This window comes from Hordeum vulgare, chromosome 4H (assembly GCF_904849725.1).
Source record: "Hordeum vulgare subsp. vulgare chromosome 4H, MorexV3_pseudomolecules_assembly, whole genome shotgun sequence".
NCBI classification, from domain to species: Eukaryota; Viridiplantae; Streptophyta; class Magnoliopsida; order Poales; family Poaceae; genus Hordeum; species Hordeum vulgare.
The window spans coordinates 133,350,954-133,373,424 of NC_058521.1; the positions used below are offsets into that span (position 1 = coordinate 133,350,954).

At 46.1% G+C, this 22,471-nt stretch overlaps 1 pseudogene; it reads left to right on the forward strand.

Annotated features, from left to right (window-relative positions):
• Positions 1–556: 556 nt before the first annotated feature.
• LOC123446249 lies at positions 557–2,720 on the forward strand (annotated as a pseudogene).
• Positions 2,721–22,471: the final 19,751 nt, after the last annotated feature.

Below are 22,471 nucleotides of genomic sequence, written 5' to 3' on the forward strand. Positions count from 1 at the left end.
TTCAAAAGATTAACACGAAAAATGAAATTTTTGTATACAGAAATGAAAGAAGAATGAATGAATCTTATTTACAAAGTTTTTCAAAAAACTTGACCGAGAAAATGCTTCCCTCCGAGTCGGGTGAAAGGCACCACGCCGCGCCATGTGTTTAGCGAACCCAGAACCTACTATTATCCGACGTGTAAGGCTAGTCGTAATGATAGTATCATAAGTAGTATTATGCATGACAAATAGACAATTTTGATGAGGTGATATAGAATTAAATAAGGAAAGAGATGGTTGAGTATCATATTATGATGCCGTATTATATTAAATGTTGTGTCATGCATGATAATAAATGACATATCCAATAATATTAATATACTTCCTCTGTTCCAAAATAACTGTCTTAACTTTGTACTAGCTATAGTATAAATTTCTACTCCAGCTTAGAACATTTATTTTAGGACGGAAAAAGTATGATACTATGCATTACGAGTGTAGTATATGTATGATACTAGTATACCATAGTCCTCGTTACACAGTGTACCAACTCGCTGTCTGCCTTTAACCCCGGTTCGTCCTTTTTACCAAAGCAGTCAAAGCACACTGTGGCTCTAATCGCGGTTAAACCCGTCGCACTTCCCAAGGAAAATGTGATGTGAGCTATAGTATAGTAAGTGCTCCACTACCACTTGTGTATAAGCGCGCTCGGCATCTGTTTCCCTTCCCACTAGCAGCAACCTTCCTCGAGGCGCAAGGGGGAGTAGTAGGACGGAGGAGCGATCAAAATCAAAAGCAAACATGACGAACAAGAAGCCTACTTGGTCCTCCTCGTCCTCGGCGTCCACCTGGTCCGGGGGCTCCAGCATTGGGCTATCCTGCTTGGCGACGAGCCGGAAGAAGAAGAGGGCGAGGAGCGACGCCGTCGTTGTCCGGGCGAGGGGGTCATCCGTCTACAGAGGCGTGAGCAGGTGAGCATGCGCTTCTTTCTCCCCTTCTTGGTTTCATCCGAGCTGCGATCTTTGTGTTTGATTTCCGATCGAGAGGTACGCTCTTTGGTGGTGGTGGTGTAGGCACTGCGCCTCAGGGAAGTACGAGGTGCACCTGTGGGACAGGCATTACCGGAGCACGGTTCAGAACAGGAAAGGCAGGCAAGGTGAGAGAGACCCCCAGCCCCAGGGTTGGCTGGATCAACGCTTTTCTTTCAGCCCATCTAGTGGCCTCATTTTGCTCTATTTTGATTGTCACTTTGATTTATTCTTCGCCACTTTGATGTTCTTTTGTGTGCTAGCTAGCTGACGTTCTTGGTCTTTAACTAATTTGTGCTGCAATCTTGTGTTCGTTTGCCTCGGGACACGTGTGGTGAACTGGTGATACGACACATCCATGTCTCGTCGCTTCTATTAGTTTATTTGGGTGAGTCCAGATCCTTTCACTTCTTGAAAAGAAACGCTCACATACCACTTCTCAATGCCACCACCAGCGTCTAGATTGCAATGTCCCTCGTTCTTTCTCCGAGTGGAAGTACTACACATTACGCCGATGATTTAGTTAAGATCACTGCTTGCTCTTGTTTCTTGGCAGGAGCTTATGAGACCGAAGAGGCTGCAGCTCGCACATATGATCTCGCCGCCCTCAAGTATTCGGGCGCACAGTGCGACGGCCTCCTCCTCAACTTCCCAGTAAGTTGTGTCTTGTCATATGTCAGGAGTCAATACGAGTACCTGTACTAGTTAGATGGCAGCTATAATTGTGTTCAACATGAGGACTGCCCTGCGATCGTTGCTGCAGGTGGACACGTATAAGCAGGAGCTGGACAGGATGCGGTGCGTGACAAGAGAGGAGTACGTGGCTATACTCAGGCGCGACAGCACTGGTTTCACCAGAGGCGCCTCCAAGTACAGGGGGGTAGCAAAGTACGTATATGCACGCACGCGGCACGCATTCCTCGAAGAGCTATTATTTTCGATCAGATTAACCACACTGACACTGCAATGCCATACCAATACCATGAGTGATTGGTTTAAAAAAAATACCATCTTGCTAACATGAACTAACTTATTGGCACCCCAGGCATCATCAGAAGGGCCGGTGGGAGGCGAGGATAGGCGGCGGCGGCGGCAAGAGATACCTCTACTTGGGGGTCTTCCGTGTGTTCTCTATCTCTCTGTCGTTGCAAGTTCGTTCGAGTATTACTACGTACTCCGGGGCTCTCACTCTCAATCTGCAGCTACCCAGGAAGAGGCGGCCCGGGCCTACGATCTGGCGGCGATACAACTCCGGGGCCTCGCCGCGCTCACCAACTTCGACGTCGATTCCTACCGCGTGGACCAGCAGCTGCAGCTGCCCCTCTGCCAGATCGACACAAACCCAGGCCCAGAACCGGCAGGGCAACTGCTGCTGCGCAAAATCGATCCCAAGGAGGCCGTGCCACTGCTTCGAGACGACGTGGACGACGTCGACTGCGCCATCGCTGAGATACTGCAGGCGCTCTGCATGGACCGCGCCGACTTCGAGACCAGGTACCCGCCGCGCGGCGCGCCCGGATGGTGGCCGTCTGACGACGACGTGCGCGAGCTGCCGGCCGATGTGGGCTTCGAGGACGACATCGAGAGCGTGCTCTTCGATGCGCCGCCCGCCGCCTAAGTTTGGTCTTCTCTCCTGGGCAGCCGCCAGCCCGGCCAGCTCACAGATGTTTGTGTCGGTGCAGTGCATGTTCTCCTTCGTTTGTTAGTACGTGTCCGTGTCTCACCCTCTTAGGCATTTAGGTTGGTACAATCAAACCAAAGATAGTGTTGTTAATTTTGGTGTGGCAGTGGCGTCATGGCCGACCGGTAACCGCCTTGTAGCATGTAAAAGTAGGAGAACTGGTGAAGGCTCAAATAAGCCGTGGTTAATTTTGGTGTGGTAGTGGCGTCATGGCCGGTCGGTAACCGCCTTGTAGCATGTGAAAGTGGAAGAACTGGTGAATGCTCAAATAAGCCGTGGTTAATTTTGGTGTGGCAGTGGCGTCATGGCCGGCCGGTAACCGCTTTGTAGCATGTGAAAGTGGGAGAACTGGTGAAGGCTCAAATAAGCCGTGCGCTAAAAACGACGATGGTTTTAGCTCACGCCTTATAAAGTGGTATTTCGGGTTGTAAAAGGATTATGCCTGCTGCATGGGACGACCTGCTGTAGATGGGAAGCAGTGAAATTTTTGGTATTTACACCTGGTCACACGGCCTGTCTTTCTTTTTCTGAGAGGGAAGAAACAGCTGTATATACTCATTATTATGAACGATATACTCATTATTATGAACGCATACACGTATATCTTATATCCATGAGAATCTTTGAGGGACTGGCCTTTTGGAACACCGAACCAACATATCATTTTAAAAAATTCAAAGATACTATAGACGTCTCGTCTTCGACAAAAATGTCTCCTGTCATTTAGAACATATCACTGAAAATTGTAAAATAAATTTAAAAATAATACAAGCATCAAGACTTGTAGTGGACTGCATTATATTGCTTAGACTACGGCTCCATCAGGCACAATAGCATCTCGAGTACAAGACCAAAAACAAGTAAACCAAGTTTTGTGTAAATTAAATGCATCTTCAACGGTAACCATAATTTTCCTCCGCATCCATCTGCGGTCCGCGGACATAGATAGAGAAAGATGACATCCAACGCTAGCCGTTTATATTTTGACACCAACTTAAATCAATTGCACGAAATTCAGGCAAATACAATCAAATTTCATTATATTTTGAATATTTAGAACAACAAAAAGAAACCTCCCCCTCCCCAAACCTATCCTACGGTGGCAGTGTGGGCGTCCAAACCAGCGACGTCCTCCATCTGTTTTCTTCATGAGCACCAGCGATAAAATTGATGAAGCAAAGGTGTGGTCTTCAGCGAGGAAGAATGGAATACGGAAGACGGACGAGCCCACATGGAACACAAGACCATGCCGTCTCTCGTGCCCTACTCATCCTCGGAGGAGTCCACGTCCTGTCCGTTGTCGGTGGACGCAAGGTCCATAAGGGAAATGGTGGCACCTTGGTTTTCATCGTCTTACCAGGTTACGTGATGGTTCATCAACGACGAGTAGGAGGCGCAACTACCGTTGTTTTCCTCCACAATCACCTGGAACTGCGCCTCCGCGGCGGCTTGGCAATCAGCGGCTTGAGCATAGATGTCATCGTAGATGACACGCTGCTCCGCGACGAAGTTCGGGTTCGTCGTGCCCATGGCCGTCAGAGCCTCCTGGTCGCGCGCTCGCCATCGATTTGACCCAATGAGAGCCGATGTTGCTCCAGCACCCGTTCTAACACCGACCTACGCGTCGGCACAGACTGCCCCTCCATCATGGTGGCACTTTAGTGCGCCTACGCTATTGTGTAGCCGGAGTGCACAAGAGGCGCGAGAGGCGACGTGGTGTCATCGAAGCTTGTCTCCATCGCAATGCCGTCCTCATCGTCGTCGGGGACCTCGGGCGAGCTGACCAGCAAGCCGACCTCGATCCTCCTGCACTAGTAGAAAAATGCCCATTTGTTTCGGTTCCAGAGGCCCATTAGCCCCGGTTCTGGAACCGGGACTAAAGGGTCGGGACTAAAGTCCCAAACCTTTAGTCCCGGTTGGCTTATGAACGGGCCTAAAGGAGCTCCATGCGGGGAGCCCAGGTAGGAGGAACTTTAGTCCCGGTTGGTCACACCAACCGGGACCAAATGGCATCCACGAGTCAGCATCTGGCCAGAGCTGGGGTTTTTGTTTTTTTATAGGGGGGGGGGGGGTTGGGGTGTTTTGGAGGGTTAATTTAGTGGTTTCATATTGTGTTAGCTAGCTATAGAGAGAAGTGTCCTCTCTTTCTCCGTGCTTGGTCGAACAACAAGTTTTCAAATATCTATCCGACGGTATCACATATATACAATATAACATCTTTTACAATTATCCAAAACATCATCTAATTAAGATCCAATGACAAATCCACATGGCATTCTCCGTCTTTATGTATGACGTGGTCAAGAAAGAATCCCGCCAATTCCTCTTGAATTGCTCGTATGCGATCATATGGTAGGTGTTCATCCCGCATCTGCAAGATCTAATTTAAAGAAGGGGGTCAATACATGCATATATATATGAATAAAACTCAACACAATTGTGAATATTATTTACGTACTTGAAATTTTTTCTTAGAGAAGACCCGCTCAGAGGTCGAGTGGAGAATGAACTCGCATACGTAGTATGCACATAAAACAGCGCCTTCTTTCTGGTACATACACTTTACGAGAATAGAGTTCAATCAAACTGATAAGCAAGCATAGTAATGATATATTGATGAAAATTTGAATCAATTAGAGATGTGCGGAACTAGTTAGTACTACTTACTTTAGGGTGCGTAAATCGCAACTCTTTGTTTAGACCGGGAACCTTATTGGCGAACTTGTCCAAACTCTGCGAGGCAAAACAAAATGATTACTTGATATCAGGAAATTAACGAAAGTTGCATGTCGATATGGTCTCGGTATATTGACTGAACTTACTTCTTGAGCATTGCAGTAATGTCCTCATAATCCTCTACAGCTTTACGTATCGAGTCTAAGACATTTACTAATGCCCTGCCAACGTCAATGGTTAGTAGAATAAAGTGGTCTCTGCGCACACATATATAACTCATCAATTACATTACTTAATTAACCTCGAGTAAGAGAAACCGAGTTTACAGAGAAGACAACAACACTCACTTGAAGTTGTAAGGACAGATTATTTCCCCTTTTTTGATGTATAAGGAATGAGTTTTGCAAGTTCTCCTCGGTCTCTTTGATTGAGTTTCATATCGTCAATTCATTTACGACATCTGGTCTAATGAACCCAACGTCGACGATTCCTTCTTTTTTTTAATTCGTCGATCTTCAATGTGCATAATATATATAGTGAGGATAATTATATATACATGCAATGAACGAGCTGAGCTAGAGACTTAACTATAACAGTAATACTTACAGACAGTAGGAAGTCATTAGTTGTTTGTCGAGGGCCAGTTGATTGTATAACTGAAATAACTCCTCAAATTGAATAGTAATCACGGGAAGTCCAATGAATTCGTGCTCTGGTTTCACTGCCACATACATAGCGTTTTTCCCAGACCCCCTGCAGGTTTTCATGTACCACTCATACAATATGTGCATCATCGTTGTTAGAGCAGGATGACCATGTTTGACGAGAGGCTTCCCGTGCACGTATTTACATTGCTCTTTTATTACATCATCCCCCAAGTAATCATCAAGATTGGTACCGGGCACCATCTCCGGATGATTAGCGACGACGATATCGAGCTTGGGAATTGTTTTCCCACTTCTTCGTTCTGCTAACGTTGCATCATTAGAAGTAGTTCCCGACCGCACCGCTTGTGCATATGTCTTTTTAAGAATGAGATCATAGTTGGAATCCGACGGAGGCGCTGGTGGTCGCTGCAGTTGATTGATAGTGCGTTCCACTTTCATCGGATCTAGCTTCTCCTTCGGAGGTGGAGTTTTCTTTTCAAAATGGGCCCTCAATTCGGCACGACATATGTCCTCGTTTTCCTCATTGGTCCTCTCATATGGTAACTTTTCCAGAGGCTTGAGAGATGGATCATATCTGAATTGCCTCCCGCCTCTGCTTGCACTGCTAGCCGCCGGAGAGAAGGAGGCGTCTCTCTTCCGCTTGAGAGAAGGAGGCGGACTGCTCTGATGCGTCGAACGAGCCGAAGCGGCGGCGTTTGTCTTCCGACGTTGCCGACGAGGCGAAGGAGGAGGCGGACTGCTCTGACGCGCTTGAGTAGGCGAAGGAGGAGGCTAAGTGCCCTCATGCGTCGGAGGAGTTGGATTGCCCTGATCACTCGCTGCAGGAGGAAGAGGAGGAGGAGGGGGAGGAGGCAGAGTGCCTGACTCGTCGTCGGAGGAGGAGGAGGCGGAGGCGTCTAGTTTGGAAGCTTGATGGACTCCTTCTGCCATAGACATGTACTCCCCAGAGCACGAACCGGCTGAATCTCCCCTTCACCTGTAGGGTGGTCAAGCTCAAGCTGCTCAAATTCCTCCATTACTTGATCCACCATCACAACAGCATAGTCATGTGGAATTGGAAGGCAGTGGAAAGTTCCATTGGGTTGAGGAGGTTCAACAAAATCGACAGCCGCCTTGAAAGTGAGGTTCCGACATTTCATCATAAGCTCACAACATTGAGCCTCTGTGATAGTATCCACAGGGTAGCTAGGAGCCGTGAAGTCATGCTGAACGGGCTCCGTGGAAGGGACGCTGCTTCTCCACTGAGATGGTGGGATACCTTCTGGGGTAGCTTCATGCCGCTGAGATGGTTGGCCGGCAGCTCGCTGGCTCTCAAGTTCCTCAAGCTTTTGCAGTCTTGCCTTGATCTGCTGCATGTCGCTCAGCTCCGGTTTTCTCTTTCTCTCCCGGCTTTTGTAACCACTTGCGTTAGGAAACCCAAACTTCCACGGAACGGAGCCTGATGTGCCTCGTGTTCGTCCAGGGTGCTCAGCATTCCCTAGGGCCTCAGTCAGCTCGTCATTCTTTCTGTCTGGAATGAACGTCCCTTCCTGCGCTGCGACGATACACTTCTGTAGGTTGATCATGGGTATTGCAAGTTACTCGTTCGTCCAACAACACTTCCCTGTTTCTCGGTCCAAAGTTCCCTCAACCCCGAAGAACCAAGTCCTTGAATGGTCTGGCCAGTTCAATGTATGTGGTTGGACCCCTTTAGCAATCAGATCATTCTCAGCTTTGTCCCACAACAGCCGGGCTTTGAGGTAGCCACCTGACCCCGTGTGATGGTGATACTGCTTCTTTGCAGCATTGTTCTTGTTTGTCTCTGACATTTTCTTACTCTTGTCCGATGACTTGTAGGTCACAAATGTGGGCCAGTGCTCTCTTATCTTCTCAAACCGGCCGACGAATTCTGGAGTCTTCCCTTTGTCGACAAACATTGATTTCAAATCCTTGAAGCAGCTAAAAAGGCTTATGTCCAAAGGCGTTTTGAGCAACACGGTGCATATGAGATGTTCCAAGAGCTGAAACTGGTTTTTCAAGCTCATACCCGTGTCGAGAGATATGAAGTCTCCGACAAGTTCTTTAGTTGTAAGATGGAGGAGAACAGTTCTGTCAGTGAGCACATACTCAAAATGTCTGGGTTACATGGTCGTCTGACTTCACTAGGAGTCGAACTTCCGGATGATGCTATAATTGACAGATTCCTCCAGTCTCTCCCACCAAGCTACAAAGGTTTTGTGCTGAACTACAACATGAAAGGGGTGGAGAAGACCATTCCCGAGTTGTACTCGATGCTCAAGTCTGCAGAAGTAGAAATCAAGAAAGAGCATCAAGTGTTGATGGTCAACAAGACCACCAGTTTCAAGAAGGGCAAGGATAAGAACAACTTCAAGAAAGACGGCAAAGCCGTTGCCGCGCCCGGTAAGCCAGATACCAGGGAAAAGAAAAAGAATGGACCCAAGCCTGAGATTCAGTGCTTCTATTGCAAGGGAAAAGGTCACTTGAAGCGGAACTGCCCCAAGTACTTAGCGGACAAGAAGGCCGGCAACGTTAAAGGTATATGTGATATACATGTTATTGATGTGTACCTTACCAGCACTCATAGTTGCTCCTGGGTATTTGATACCGGTGCTCTTGCTCACATTTGCAACTCAAAGCAGGAACTGCGGAATAAGCGGAGACTGGCCAAGGACGAGGTGACGATGCGTATCGGGAATGGCTCCAAGGTCGATGTGATCGCCGTCGGCACGCTACCTCTACATCTACCGTCGGGATTAGTTTTAAACCTTAATAATTGTTATTTAGTACCATCTTTGAGCATGAATATTGTATCAGGGTCTTGCTTAATGCGAGACGGCTACTCATTTAAGTCAGAGAATAATGGTTGTTCTATTTATATGAGTGATATGTTTTATGGTCATGCTCCGTTGGTGAATGGTTTATTCTTGATGAATCTTGATCGTGATGTTACACATATTCATAGTGTGAGTACCAAAAGATGTAAAGTTGATAATGATAGTCCCACATACTTGTGGCACTGCCGCCTTGGTCATATCGGTGTTAAGCGCATGAAGAAGCTCCATACTGATGGACTATTAAAGTCTCTTGACTTTGAATCGTTTGACACATGCGAACCGTGCCTCATGGGCAAGATGACTAAAGACTCCATTCTCAGGAATAATGGACAGAGCGGCTGACTTATTGGAAATAATACATACTGATGTGTGTGGTCCAATGAACGTTGAAGCTCGCGGTGGATACCGTTATGTTCTCACTCTCACTGATGATTTGAGTAGGTATGGGTATATCTACTTGATGAAGCACAAATCTGAGACGTTTGAAAAGTTCAAGGAATATCAGAGTGAGGTTGAGAATCAACGTGACAGAAAAATTAAGTGTCTATGATCTGATCGTGGAGGAGAATATTTGAGTCACGAGTTTGGCACACACCTAAGGAAGTGTGGAATCGTTTCACAACTGACGCCGCCTGGCACACCGCAACGCAACGGAGTGTGTGAACGTCGTAATCGCACTTTATTAGATATGGTATGATCCATGATGTCTCTTACCGACTTACCGCTATCATTTTGGGGATACGCATTAGAAACTGCAGCATTCACTTTAAATAGGGCACCGTCTAAATCCGTTGAGACGACACCGTATGAACTATGGTTTGCCAAGAAACCTAAGTTGTCGTTTCTTAAAGTCTGGGGTTGCGATGCTTATGTGAAGAAACTTCAATTAGAGAAGCTCGATCCCAAAGCGGAGAAATGTGTATTCATAGGATACCCTAAGGAAACTATTGGGTATACCTTCTATCTTAGATCCGAAAGTAAAACCTTTGTTGCCAAGGATGGATCCTTTCTAGAGAAAGAGTTTTCCTCGAAAGAAGTAAGTGGGAGGAAAGTAGAACTTGATGAGGTAATTACACCCCCTCACGAACAGGAAAGTAGCGCAGCGCGGGAAATTGTTCCTGTGGCCCCTGCACCAACTGAAGAGGAAGTTAATGATAATGATCATGAAACTTAGGATCAAGTTACTACTGAACCGCGAAGGTCCACAAGGGCACGCTCTGCACCAGAGTGGTACGACAACCCTGTGATGGAAATCATGTTGTTAGACAATGGTGAACCTTCGAACTATGAAGAAGCAATGGTAGGCCCGGATTCCAACAAATGGCTTGAAGCTATGAAATCCGAGATAGGATCCATGTATGATAACAAAGTATGGACTTTGGTGGACTTGCCCGATGACCGGCGAGCCATAGAAAATAAATGGATCTTCAAGAAGAAGACTGATGCAAATGGTAATGTGACCCTTTATAAAGCTCGACTTGTTGCAAAGGGTTTTCGACAAATTCAAGGAGTTGACTACGGAGAGACTTTCTCTCCCGTAGCGAAGCTGAAATTAGTCCGAATCATGTTTGCAATTGCCGCCTTTTATGATTATGAAATTTGGCAAATGGATGTCAAAACAGCGTTCCTTAACGGGAATCTTAAGGAAGAGTTGTATATGATGCAACCAGAAGGTTTTGTCGACCCTAAGGGTGCTAACAAAGTGTGCAAGCTCCAGCGCTCCATCTATGGGCTGGTGCAAGCATCTCAGAGTTGGAACATTCGCTTCAATGATGTGATTAAAGCGTTTGGGTTCATATAGGTTTATGGAGAAGCCTGTCTGTACAAGAAAGTGAGTGGGAGCTCTGTAGCTTTCCTCATACTGTATGTGGATGACATATTATTGATGGGTAATAATATAGAGATCTTGGAGAGCATAAAGGCCTATTTGAACAAGAGTTTTTCGATGAAGGACCTTGGAGAAGCTACATACACATTAGGCATCAAGATCTATAGAGATAGATCGAGACGCCTCATAGGTCTTTCGCAAAGTACATACCTTGACAAGATATTGAAGAACTTCAATATGGAAAACTCAAAGAAGGGGTTCTTGCCAGTTTTGCAAGGTGTGAGATTGCGTAAGACTCAGTCACCGACCACGGCAGCAGATAGAGAGAAGATGAGTACTGTACCCTACGCTTCAGCTGTAGGCTCTCTAATGTATGCCATGCTGTGTACCAGACCTGATATAAACCTTGCCATAAGTTTGTTAGGGAGGTACCAAAGTGATCCCTGTATGGAACACTGGATAGCGGTCAAGAATATCCTTAAGTACCTGAAGAGGACTAAGGAGATGTTTCTAGTTTATGGAGGTGACGAAGAGCTCATCGTATAGGGTTACGTCGATGCTAGCTTCGACACAGATCCGGATGACTCTAAGTCACAGACCGGATACGTGTATGTTTTGAATGGTGGGGCAGTGAGCTAGTGCAGCAGCAAGCAAGAAGTCGTGGCAGCATCTACATGTGACGCGGAGTACATAGCTGCTTCAGAAGCGGCTCATGAAGGAATTTGGATGAAGGAGCTCATCACCGACCTTGGAGTGGTTCCAAGCTCGTCGGGTCCAATGACACCGTTTTGTGATAACACCTGGGCCATTGCCATATCCAAGGAGCCCAGGTTTCACCGGAAGATGAAGCACATCAAACGCCGCGACAACTCTATCCAGGACCATGTCTAGAGTGGAGTAATAGAGATTTGTAAAGTACATACGGATCTGAATGTTGCAGACCCGTTGACTAAACCTCTTCCTCGAGCAAAACATGATCAACACCATAATGCTATGGGTGTTCGATACATCACAATGTAACTAGATTATTGACTCTAGGGCAAGTGGGAGACTGTTGGAAATATGCCCTAGAGGCAATAATAAAATGGTTATTATCATATTTCCTTGTTCATGATAATCGTCTTTGTTCATGCTATAATTGTATTAACAGGAAACAGTAATACATGTGTGAATAAATAGATCACAATGTGTCCCTAGCAAGCCTCTAGTTGGCTAGCTCGTTGATCAATAGATGATCATGGTTTCCTGATCATGGACATTAGATGTCATTGATAACGGGATCACATCATTGGGAGAATGATGTGATGAACAAGACCCAATCCTAAGCATAGCAATTGATCGTATTGTTCGTATGCTAAAGCTTTTCTAATGTCAAGTGTCTTTTCCTTCGACCATGAGATTCTGCAACTCCCGGATACCGTAGGAGTGCTTTGGGTGTATCAAACGTCACAACGTAACTCGGTGACTATAAAGGTGCACTACGGGTACCTCTGAAAGTGTCTGTTGGGTTGGTACGAATCGAGATCGCGATTTGTCACTCCGTGTGACGGAGAGGTATCTCTGGGCCAACTCGGTAGAACATCATCATGAGCTCAATGTGACTAAGGAGTTAGTCACACGATGACATGCTACGGAACGAGTAAAGAGACTTACCGGTAACGAGATTGAACAAGGTATAGGTATACCGACGATCGAATCTCGGGCAAGTTCTATACCGATAGACAAAGGGAATTGTATACGGGATTGAATGAATCCTTGGCATCATGGTTCATCCGATGAGATCATCGTGGAACATGTGGGAGCCACCATGGGTATCCAGATCCCGCTGATGGTTATTGGCCGTAGAATGTCTCGGTCATGTCTGCATGCTTCCCGAACCCGTAGGGTCTACACACTTAAGGTTCGATAACGCTAGGGTTATAGGGAAATATTATACGAGGTTACCAAGAGTTTTTTGGAGTCGTGGATGACATCCCGGATGTCACGAGGATCTCCGAATGGTCCGTATGTAAAGATTGATATATAGGATGGATGGTTTTGGACACGGAAATGTTTCGGGCGTCACCGGTAGCGTACCGGGACCACCGGGACCACCGGAAATGGTCCCAGGGGTCCACCGGGAGGGGCCACCAAGCCCAAGAGGTAGCATGGGAAAAAGGGGGAGGGCAACCAGCCGAAAGTGGGCTGGTGTGCCTCCCACAAGAGGCCCAAGGAGCAGGAGGGAGAGAAGGGGGGGGGGGAACCCTGGCGCTGGTGGGCCTAAGGCCCACCTAAGGGGTGCGCCACCCCCTCCCCCTGCCCTAGCCGCCACACCTCCCATATGGGGGGGGGGGCTGCCGCACCACCTAAGGGGGAAACCCTAGGGGTGGCACCTCCCTCCCCTCCTCCTATAAATAGAGAGGCGTTTGGGGCTGTTTTGCACACCGTTTCTTCTCCCTTCGGCGCAGCCCTGCTCCCTTCCTTCCTCCTCCTCCCATGGTGCTTGGCGAAGCCTTGCCGGGAAACCTCGTCTCTCCATCGACACCACGCCGTCGTGCTTCCAGAGAGCTTCCCCAACCTCTCCCTCCTCCTTGCTGGATCAAGGTGCGGGAGACGTCGCCGGGCTGCACGTGTGTTGAACGCCGAGGTGCCGTGGTTCGGCACTAGATCGGAATCACACCACGATCTGAATCGCCGCGAGTACGAATCAACCGCGTTCTAGTAACGCTTCCGCTTAGCAATCGTCAAAGGTATGAATATGCACTCACCCCTCTCTCGTTGCTGGTCTCTCCATAGGAAGATCTGAATATGCGTAGGAAGTTTTTTGAATTTATGCTATGTTACCCAACAAAGACCCCATAACTAACTCCTTAGTCACATTGCTTGCAAGGCTTGTTGTGATGTTGTATTACCGAGTGGGCCCCGAAATACGTCTCCGTCACAGAGAGTGACAAATCCCAGTCTTGATCCATGCCAACCCAACAGACACCTTCGGAGATACCTGTAGAGCACCTTTATAGTCACCCAGTTACGTTGCGACGTTTGATACACACAAGGTATTCCTCCAGTGTCCGGGAGTTACATGATCTTTGTTGGGTAACGTAGCATAAATTCAAAATTTTCCTACGCCATATTTAGATCTTCCTATGGCAGCACGACAGCGTGGTGTCGATGGAGAGACGAGGTCTCCTGACAGGGCTTCACCAAGCACCGTGGGAGGAGGAGGAAGGAGGGGAGCAGGGCTGCGCCGAGGGAGAGAAGAGACCGTGTGCAAAACAGCCCCAAGCCCTAGGTATATATAGGAGGAGGGGAGGGGGGTGCCACCCCTAGGGTTCCCACCCTAGGTGGTGCGGCAGCCCCCCAGACGGGAGGTGCGGCGGCCAAGGCAGGGGGAGGGGTGGTGCACCCCTAGGTGGGCCTTAGGCCCACCATCACCTAGGGTTTCCCCCCTCTCCACCTCCTGCGCCTTGGGCCCCTTTGTGGGAGGCGCACCATCCCACTTTGGACTGGTTTCCCTCCACCTTTTGGCCCATGCTACCTCTTGGGGCTGGTGGCCCCTCCCGGTGGACCCCCGAGACAATTTCCCGTGATCCCGGCGGTCCCCGTACGCTACCGGTGACGCTCGAAACATTTCCGGTGTCCAAAACCATCCATCCTATATATCAATCTTTACCCCCGGACCATTCCGAAGCTCCTCGTGATGTTCGGGATCTCATACAGGACTCCGAACAACTTTCGGTAACCTCGTATATCATTTCCCTATAGCCCTAGTGTCATCGAACCTTAAGTGTGTAGACCCTACGGGTTCGGGAAGCATGCAGACATGACCGAGATGCTCTCCAGCCAGTAACCATCAGCGGGATCTGGATACCCATGGTGGCTCCCACATGTTCCACGATGATCTCATCGGATGAACCATGATGTCAAGGATTCAATCAATCCCGTATACAATTCCCTTTGTCTGTCGGTATAGAACTTGCCCGAGATTCGATCGTCGGTATGCCTATACCTTGTTCAATCTCGTTACCGGTAAGTTGATACGTCTCCAACGTATCTATAATTTTTGATGGTTTCATGCTATTATCTTGTCAAACTTTGGATGTTTTGCATGCCTTATATATTTTTTTGGGACTAACTTATTAACTCAGTGCCAAGTGTCAGTTCCTGTTTTTCCATGTTTTTGACCCCTTTCAGAGGAGATTTTGAAATGGAATCCAAACGGAAGAAAATCCCCGAAAACATTTTTTTCTGGAACGGAAGAAGATCGGGAAGCTTGAGGGCCAAGGCAGGAGAGCCTCAGGGGCACCACAAGCCCCCACCCCGCGGCCAGGGGGGTAGGCCGCGCCACCCAGGCTTGTGCCCCCCCATGAGCGTCCCTTGACCTAGGGGTTGCGCCTATAAATTCCCTAAAAATCCCAAAAAAATCAGGAGATCATCGAAATTACTTTTTCGCCGCCACAAGCTTATGTCTCCGCAAGATCCCATCTGGGGCACGTTCTGGTGCCCCCCGGAGGGGGGATACGGACATGGAGGGCTTCTTCATCAACACCATGACCTCTCCGATGATGCGTGAGTAGTTCACCATATACCTACGGGTCCATATCTAGTAGCTAGATGGCTTCTTCTCTATCTTGGATCTTCAATACAAAGTTCTCCATGATCTTCATAGAGATCTATCCGATGTAATCTTCTTTTGCAGTGTGTTTTTCGAGATCCGATGAATTGTGGATTTATGATCAGATTATCTATGAATCTTATTTGAGTTTCTTCTCATCTCTCTTATGCATGATTTCATATCCTTGTAATTCTCTTCGAGTTGTGGGCTTTGTGTGGCCAACTAGATCTATGATTCTTGCAATGGGAGAAGTGCTTGGTTTTGGGTTCATACCGTGCGGTGACCTCACCCAGTGACAGAAGGGGTAGCGAGGCACGCATCATGTTGTTGCCATCAAGGGTAAAAAGATGGGGTTTTCATCATTGGTTTGAGATTATCCCTCTACATCATGTCATCTTGCTTAAGGCGTTACTCTGTTCGTCATGAACTCAATACACTAGATGCATGCTGGATAGCAATCGATGTGTGGAGTAATAGTAGTAGATGCAGAAAGTATCGATCTACTTGTCTCGGACGTGATGCCTATATGTATGATCATTGCCTTAGATATCGTCATGACTTTGCACGGTTCTATCAATTGCTCGACAGTAATTTGTTCACCCACCGTGATATTTGCTATTATGAGAGAAGCCTCTAGTGAACACTATGGCCCCCAGGGTCTACTCCACACCATATTTTCAGCCTTACAGTTTTTACTTTGTTGCACTTTCCGCCTTCAGATCTCACTTTGCAAACAATCTTGAAGGGATTGACAACCCCTTTGAAGCGTTGGGTGCAAGCTTGTTTGTGTTTGCGCAGGTACTCTGGACCTGACGAGGCCCTCCTTCTGGATCGATACCTTGGTTCTCAAACTAAGGGAAATACTTACTGCTCCTGTGCTGCATCACCCTTTCCTCTTCAAGGGAAAAACCAATGCAAACCAAAGAAGTAACGAGAAGAATTCCTAGCGCCAAGGAAGGACTTTTGTTGCCGCAGTAGAAGAATTTCTGGCACTGTTGCCGGGGAAGAAGATCAAGTCAAGAACTAATCCAAGTAGGTGTCGCAAACTCATCTCTTGCATTTACTTTGTTTGCCAGTTTCCTCTCGTTTTCCTCTCCCCCACTTCACCAATTTTCCTTTTTCGTTTGCCTTTTCGTTCACCTTTTCATTCGCCCTTTTTCTCGCCCGCACTTTGTTTGCTTGTGTGCTTCCTTGCTTGCTGAAGTCACCATGAATGAAAACACCAAACTTTGTGACTTCTCGAATACTAATAATAATGATTTTATTAGTACTCCGATTGCTCCCGCCACTAGTGTGGAGTCATATGAAATCAATGTCGCTTTGCTGAATCTTGTTATGAAAGAGCAATTCTCTGGCCTTTCTAGAGAAGATGCCGCATCCCATCTCAATACCTTCATTGAGCTTTGCGATATGCAAAAGAAAAAAGATGTGGATAATGACCTGATTAAATTGAAGCTTTTTCCTTTCTCGTTGCGAGATCGCGCAAAAACTTGGTTTTCTTCTTTGCCCAAAAATAGTATCGATTCTTGGGATAAGTGCAAAGATGCTTATATATCCAAGTATTTTCTGCCGGCTAAGATCATCTCTCTCTGTAATGATATCATGAATTTCAAGCAACTTGATCATGAACATGTTGCACAATCTTGGGAGAGAATGAAATTAATGATTAGAAATTGTCCCGCTCATGGCTTGAGTCTTTGGATGATTATTCAAATCTTTTACGCTGGCTTGAATTTCGCTTCTAGAAATATCTTGGACTCCGCCTCAGGTGGAACGTTCATGGAAATCACGTTAGGGGAAGCCACAAAGCTCTTAGACAACATCATGACTAACTACTCTCAGTGGCACACTGAAAGGTCACCTACTGAAAGTGCGTTATATCGACTAGAGGGGGGTGCATAGGAGATTTTTAGAATTTCATCACACAGGAAATTCGTTTTGAGGAAATTCCTCACTGATGACTAACTTACAGCGGAAACAGTAAAGGATCAGAAGTGCAAAGTTTCACAATAGCAGTTTCTCAGGTTGAGGAATGTGAAAACAGATTGCACAGTGAACAGGCACGCAGAAACAGATGAGGATTAACTAGCGTGAAGAATTAGGGGTTGAGGAATTTCAGAGAAAATCTTCAGCAAATTCTTCAAAAAATCACAGTGAGAGTCATCAACACATAATCTGAGGAATGTAAAGGGTTGAGGAATTAGTCTTCAGGGCAGACTTCCAAACCCTCACAAACTTGGTCACTCGATGGTCCACAATTGACTGCTGGATTGCTCTAGACCATGACGCCTAACCGTCTGGAGGATGCACAGTCCTCAAATGTAAAAGGCTTCAGTCCCACACAGGAACAACTTCTTCAGTGATGCTCAATCACTTGGTTCTAGGTTTGTGCTTTGGTGTTTGGGGTATTTCCTCACTGATGAATTTCTCTCGAAGACTCTGAGGAATTGGGTTGCTCTTATGGCAAGTGTTAGTTTCTAACGGAGCAGCCAACCAGCTAATGGTTGTGGGGGCGGCTATTTATAGCCTCGGAGCATCCCGACATGATTTGACACTAATACCCTTAAATAATATGACCGTTGGTGTGGATAAGACCAATGATGTGGCGTGGCTATCGAAACGGTCGGGACCCTCAACTATGAGAGTCCTCATGTCACTCATATTCCTCAATTGAGGCTTTTGGTAAGATTAGGCTTGGGTTGAGCATCATGAGGAAATTCATTCCAAAGTGTAACTTCGACCCCCTTTAACAGTACGGTGTTCCTATTACTCAAGTGTGGAGAAAATAAAATAGAAAGAGTAAATCTTCATGCTTCAAAGTCTTCAAAATGATTTTCTTCAGGACACACCGAATTCCTCAATTTTAATATCTTCATGAGGAATATCAATTTCATCGCGGATTCTTCGCGATTCAGTTCTTCAGCTTCAGACCAATTTCTTCAACCGAAGATATACATTTTTAGGGGTCGATATTCCTCAAATATTTCAAACTCCTTAGTGACTTATAGATCCTGTGTACACTCACAAACACATTAGATACTTAACCTATAAGTCTTCAAACCACCAAAATCACTAAGGGGCACTAGATGCACTTACAATCTCCCCCTTTTTGGTGGTTGATGACAATTAGGTTAAGTCTTCAACATGGATAAAAATATGAAGTGTAAATACTCATTTGAGGAATTTGAAATCAAGATTCAGAGAGACTCCCCCTGAAGATGTGCATATCTTGAGGATTTTGCTTTTCACAGCAAATGCACATTGATGATTTATATCATGGAGATCTCCCCGTGAGTCTTGGAAATCATGCATACATATGACATATAGTATGAAGAAAATGATGATGCATGATGACAAATGGTATCTGACAAATTTCAGCATGTGTGCATTAAAAATTTGAGGAATAAGCATGCGAAGAAAAACATTCAAAAGCGTCACAGCACTCATTACATAAAAACTTCAGAAGAGCCAAGAGTTTGTAACTTAAATATAGTTCATAAGCCCCAAAATAACCCGCTTGAAGACTAAATCTCAAGTTTCTCCCCCTTTGTCATCAAGTGACAAAAAGGGACAAACTGAGGACTAACGCCCGTGAAGACTTCACTTCTTGGTGGTTGATGAAGATGTGTGGTGCTTCTTGGGAGTAGTCTTCTTCCTTGGACCGGTGGGAGTGTCGTGCTATTATTCATCAGATTCAGCAGTGCGGAATGAAGAAAAGGAGCTGTCTTCAAGGTCTGGAACTGGAATTGGCCTGAACTTCTTCTTGGGTGGCCACGACCAGTCAAAGTCACGCTCGAACTCCAATTCTTCAAGTTCTGTCTGAGTCTTCAGATGAGCAAGTGTAGCCCAGGTGCGATCAAAAACCTCAGGCAGATAGTGATGGTTAAGCTTCACAGAGTTCTGTGTTACAGTGAGGGTTTTCACAATGGCGCCGAACTGGCGTTTGACCCACTTGTGATTGTGATCCACCTTCTGGTGAAGACTGAGGAGAAGCTCTCTTGTATTCAGCACGCGAGGAGCAACAGGGCTTTGAGGGTGAGTCTCGGTATCATCCCATGAAGAATATGCTTCCAGCTCTCTGACCTGGCCATCAAGGGGCCTACGACCTTCATCAATAACTGCCTTGCCTTTTCCTTCAACAGGCTCGAAAGTCTTCTTGTTGACCCGGATAGGAGGCATATAAACAATATGGTTGTTGAAATGAGCGTGGAAATTGATGCATGTCCTTGTCCTGATGAATCTCATGATCCATGGGGCATATATCTTGTGATCAAATGGACACATAGCATTGTCGGCCAAAGTCCTCAAGAAGAAATCATGTATGTTGATAGGAATACCATGAATGATGTTGAAGAGGATATTCTTCATGAGGCCTACAACATCTTCTTCATCATCGTGTCCTTTGATTGGTGCAAGGACGCTGCAGAGGATTCTGTAAATAGATCTTGGTTCATACTTGAGCTCGTGGACGAGGAAGGTTTTTCTTGGTGGTTTCCCTTTAGCCAAAGGCTTCATGAGGACTTCCATCATCCCGTTGGGCATCTCACGCTCACCATAAAGTTTCACAACCTCCTTTGAGGGAATTGATACTGGTGAAAGTGCGTTATATCGACTAGAGGGGGGTGAATAGGAGATTTTTTGAATTTCATCACTGAGGAAATTCCCTTTGAGGAAATTCCTCACTGATGACTAACTTACAGCGGAAACAGTAAAGGATCAGAAGTGCAAAGTTTCACAACAACAGTTTTTCAGAGTGAGGAATGTGAAAATAGATTGCACAGTGAGCAGGCACGTAGAAAACAGATGAGGATTAACTAGCGTGAAGAATTTGGGGTTGAGGAATTTCAGAGAAAGTCTTCAGCAAATTCTTCAAACAGTAGCAGTGAAAGTCATCAACACATAATCTGAGGAAAGTAAGGAGTTGAGGAATTAGAACCCGTTTCACAACGAAGACAGTAGTTGATGACCCAGATCCAACTGCTGTGACAGTTGTACATCTGGTTTGGAGCGGCTTGGTATTGAAACCAAAGGACACACCGTCCGGGGACACACAGTCCCTACCGTGTTCTCCTTGGGCTAAGAACACACAGTCCTCGCCCAACACTCGTGGTAAGTCTTCAGGACAGACTTCCAAACCCTCACAAACTTGGTCACCCGGCGATCCACAATTGACTGCTGGAAAGCTCTAGACCATGACGCCTAACCGTCTGGAGGATGCAAAGTCCTCAAATGTAAAAGGCTTCAGTCCCACACAGGAACAACTTCTTCAGTGATGCTCAATCACTAGGTTTGGTTTGTGGTTTCGGTGTATGGGGTATTTCCTCACTGATGAATTACTCTCGAGGACTTCTAAGGAATTTGGGTTGCTCTTATGACAAGTGTCAGTTCCTAACGGAGCATCCAACCAGCTAATGGTTGTGGGGGCGGCTATTTATAGCCTCGGAGCATCCCGACATGATTTGACACTAATGCCCTTAAATAATATGACCGTTGGTGTGGATAAGACCAATGACTTGGCGTGGCTATCGAAACGGTCGGAACCCTGAACTGTGAGAGTCCTCATGTCACTCGTATTCCTCACTTTGAGGCTTTTGGTAGAATTAGGCTTGGGTTGAGCGTCATGAGGAAATTCATTCCAAAGTGTAACTTCGACCCCCTTTAACAGTACGGTGTTCCTATTACTCAAATGTGAAGAAAATAAAACAGAAAGAGTAAATCTTCATGCTTCAAAGTCTTCAAAATGATTTTCTTCAATTTCAGTATCTTCATGAGGAATATCAATTTCATCGCACATTCTTCGCGATTCAATTCTTCAGCTTCAGACCAATTTCTTCAACCGAAGATATATATATTTTTAGGGGTCGATATTCATCAAATATATCAAACTCCTGAGTGACTTATAGATCCTGTGTACACTCATAAACACATTAGATACTTAACCTATAAGTCTTCAAACCACCAAAATCACTAAGGGGCACTAGATGCAGTTACAATCTCCCCCTTTTTGGTGGTTGATGACAATTAGGTTAAGTCTTCAACAGGGATAAAAAATATGAAGTGTAAATACTCATTCGAGGAATTTGAAATCAAGATTCATAGAGACTCCCCCTGAAGATGTGCATATCTTGAGGATTTTGCTTTTCACAGCAAATGCACATTGATGATATATATCATGGAGATCTCCCCCTGAGTCTTGTAAATCATGCATACATGTAACATATCGTATGAAGAAAATGAAGATGCATGATGAAAAAATGGTATCTGACGAATTCCAGCATGCGTGCATTAAAACTTGAGGAATAAGCATGCGAAGAAAAACGTTCAAAAGCGTCAGAGTACCATCGGGCTTAAGTTACAACTCATTACATAAAACTTCAGAAGAGCCAAGAGTTTGTAACTTAAATATAGTTCATAAGCCCCAAAATATCCCGCTTGAAGACTAAGTCTCAAGTTTCTCCCCCTTTGTCATCAGGTGACAAAAAAAGGACAAACTGAGGACTAACGCCCGTGAATATTTCACTTCTTGGCGGTTGATGAAGAGGCGTTATGCTTCTTGGGATTAGTCTTCTTCCTTGGACCGGTAGCAGTGTCGAGCTGTTCTTCATCAGTTTCAGTAGTACGGAATGAAGAAAAGAATTGTCTTCAAGGTCTGGAACTGGAATGGGCCTGAACTTCTTCTTGAGAGGCCACGACCAGTCAAAGTCTCGCTCAAAGTCCATTACTTCAAGCTCTGTCTGTGTCTTTAGATGTGCAAGTGTAGCCAAGGTGCGATCAAAAACCTCATGCAGATAGTGATGCTTAAGCTTCACAGAGTTCTATGTTTCAGTGAGGGTTTTCACAATGGCGCCAAACTGGAATTTGACCCACTTGTGATTGCGATCCACCTTCTGGTGAAGACTGAGGAGGATCTCTCTTGTATTCATCACGCAAGGAGGAACGGGGCTTGCCGGGCGAGTCTCGGTATCATCCCATGAAGAATAAGCTTCTGGCTCTCTGAATTGGCCATCAAGGGGCCTACTGCCTTCATCAATCACTGACTTGCCTTTTCCTTCAACTGGCTCGAAAGTCTTCTTGTTGACCCGGATAGGAGGCATATAACTAACATGGTTTTGGAAATCTGCATGGAAGTTGATGCCTGTCCGTGTCCTGATGAATCTCATGATCGATGGGTCATATATCT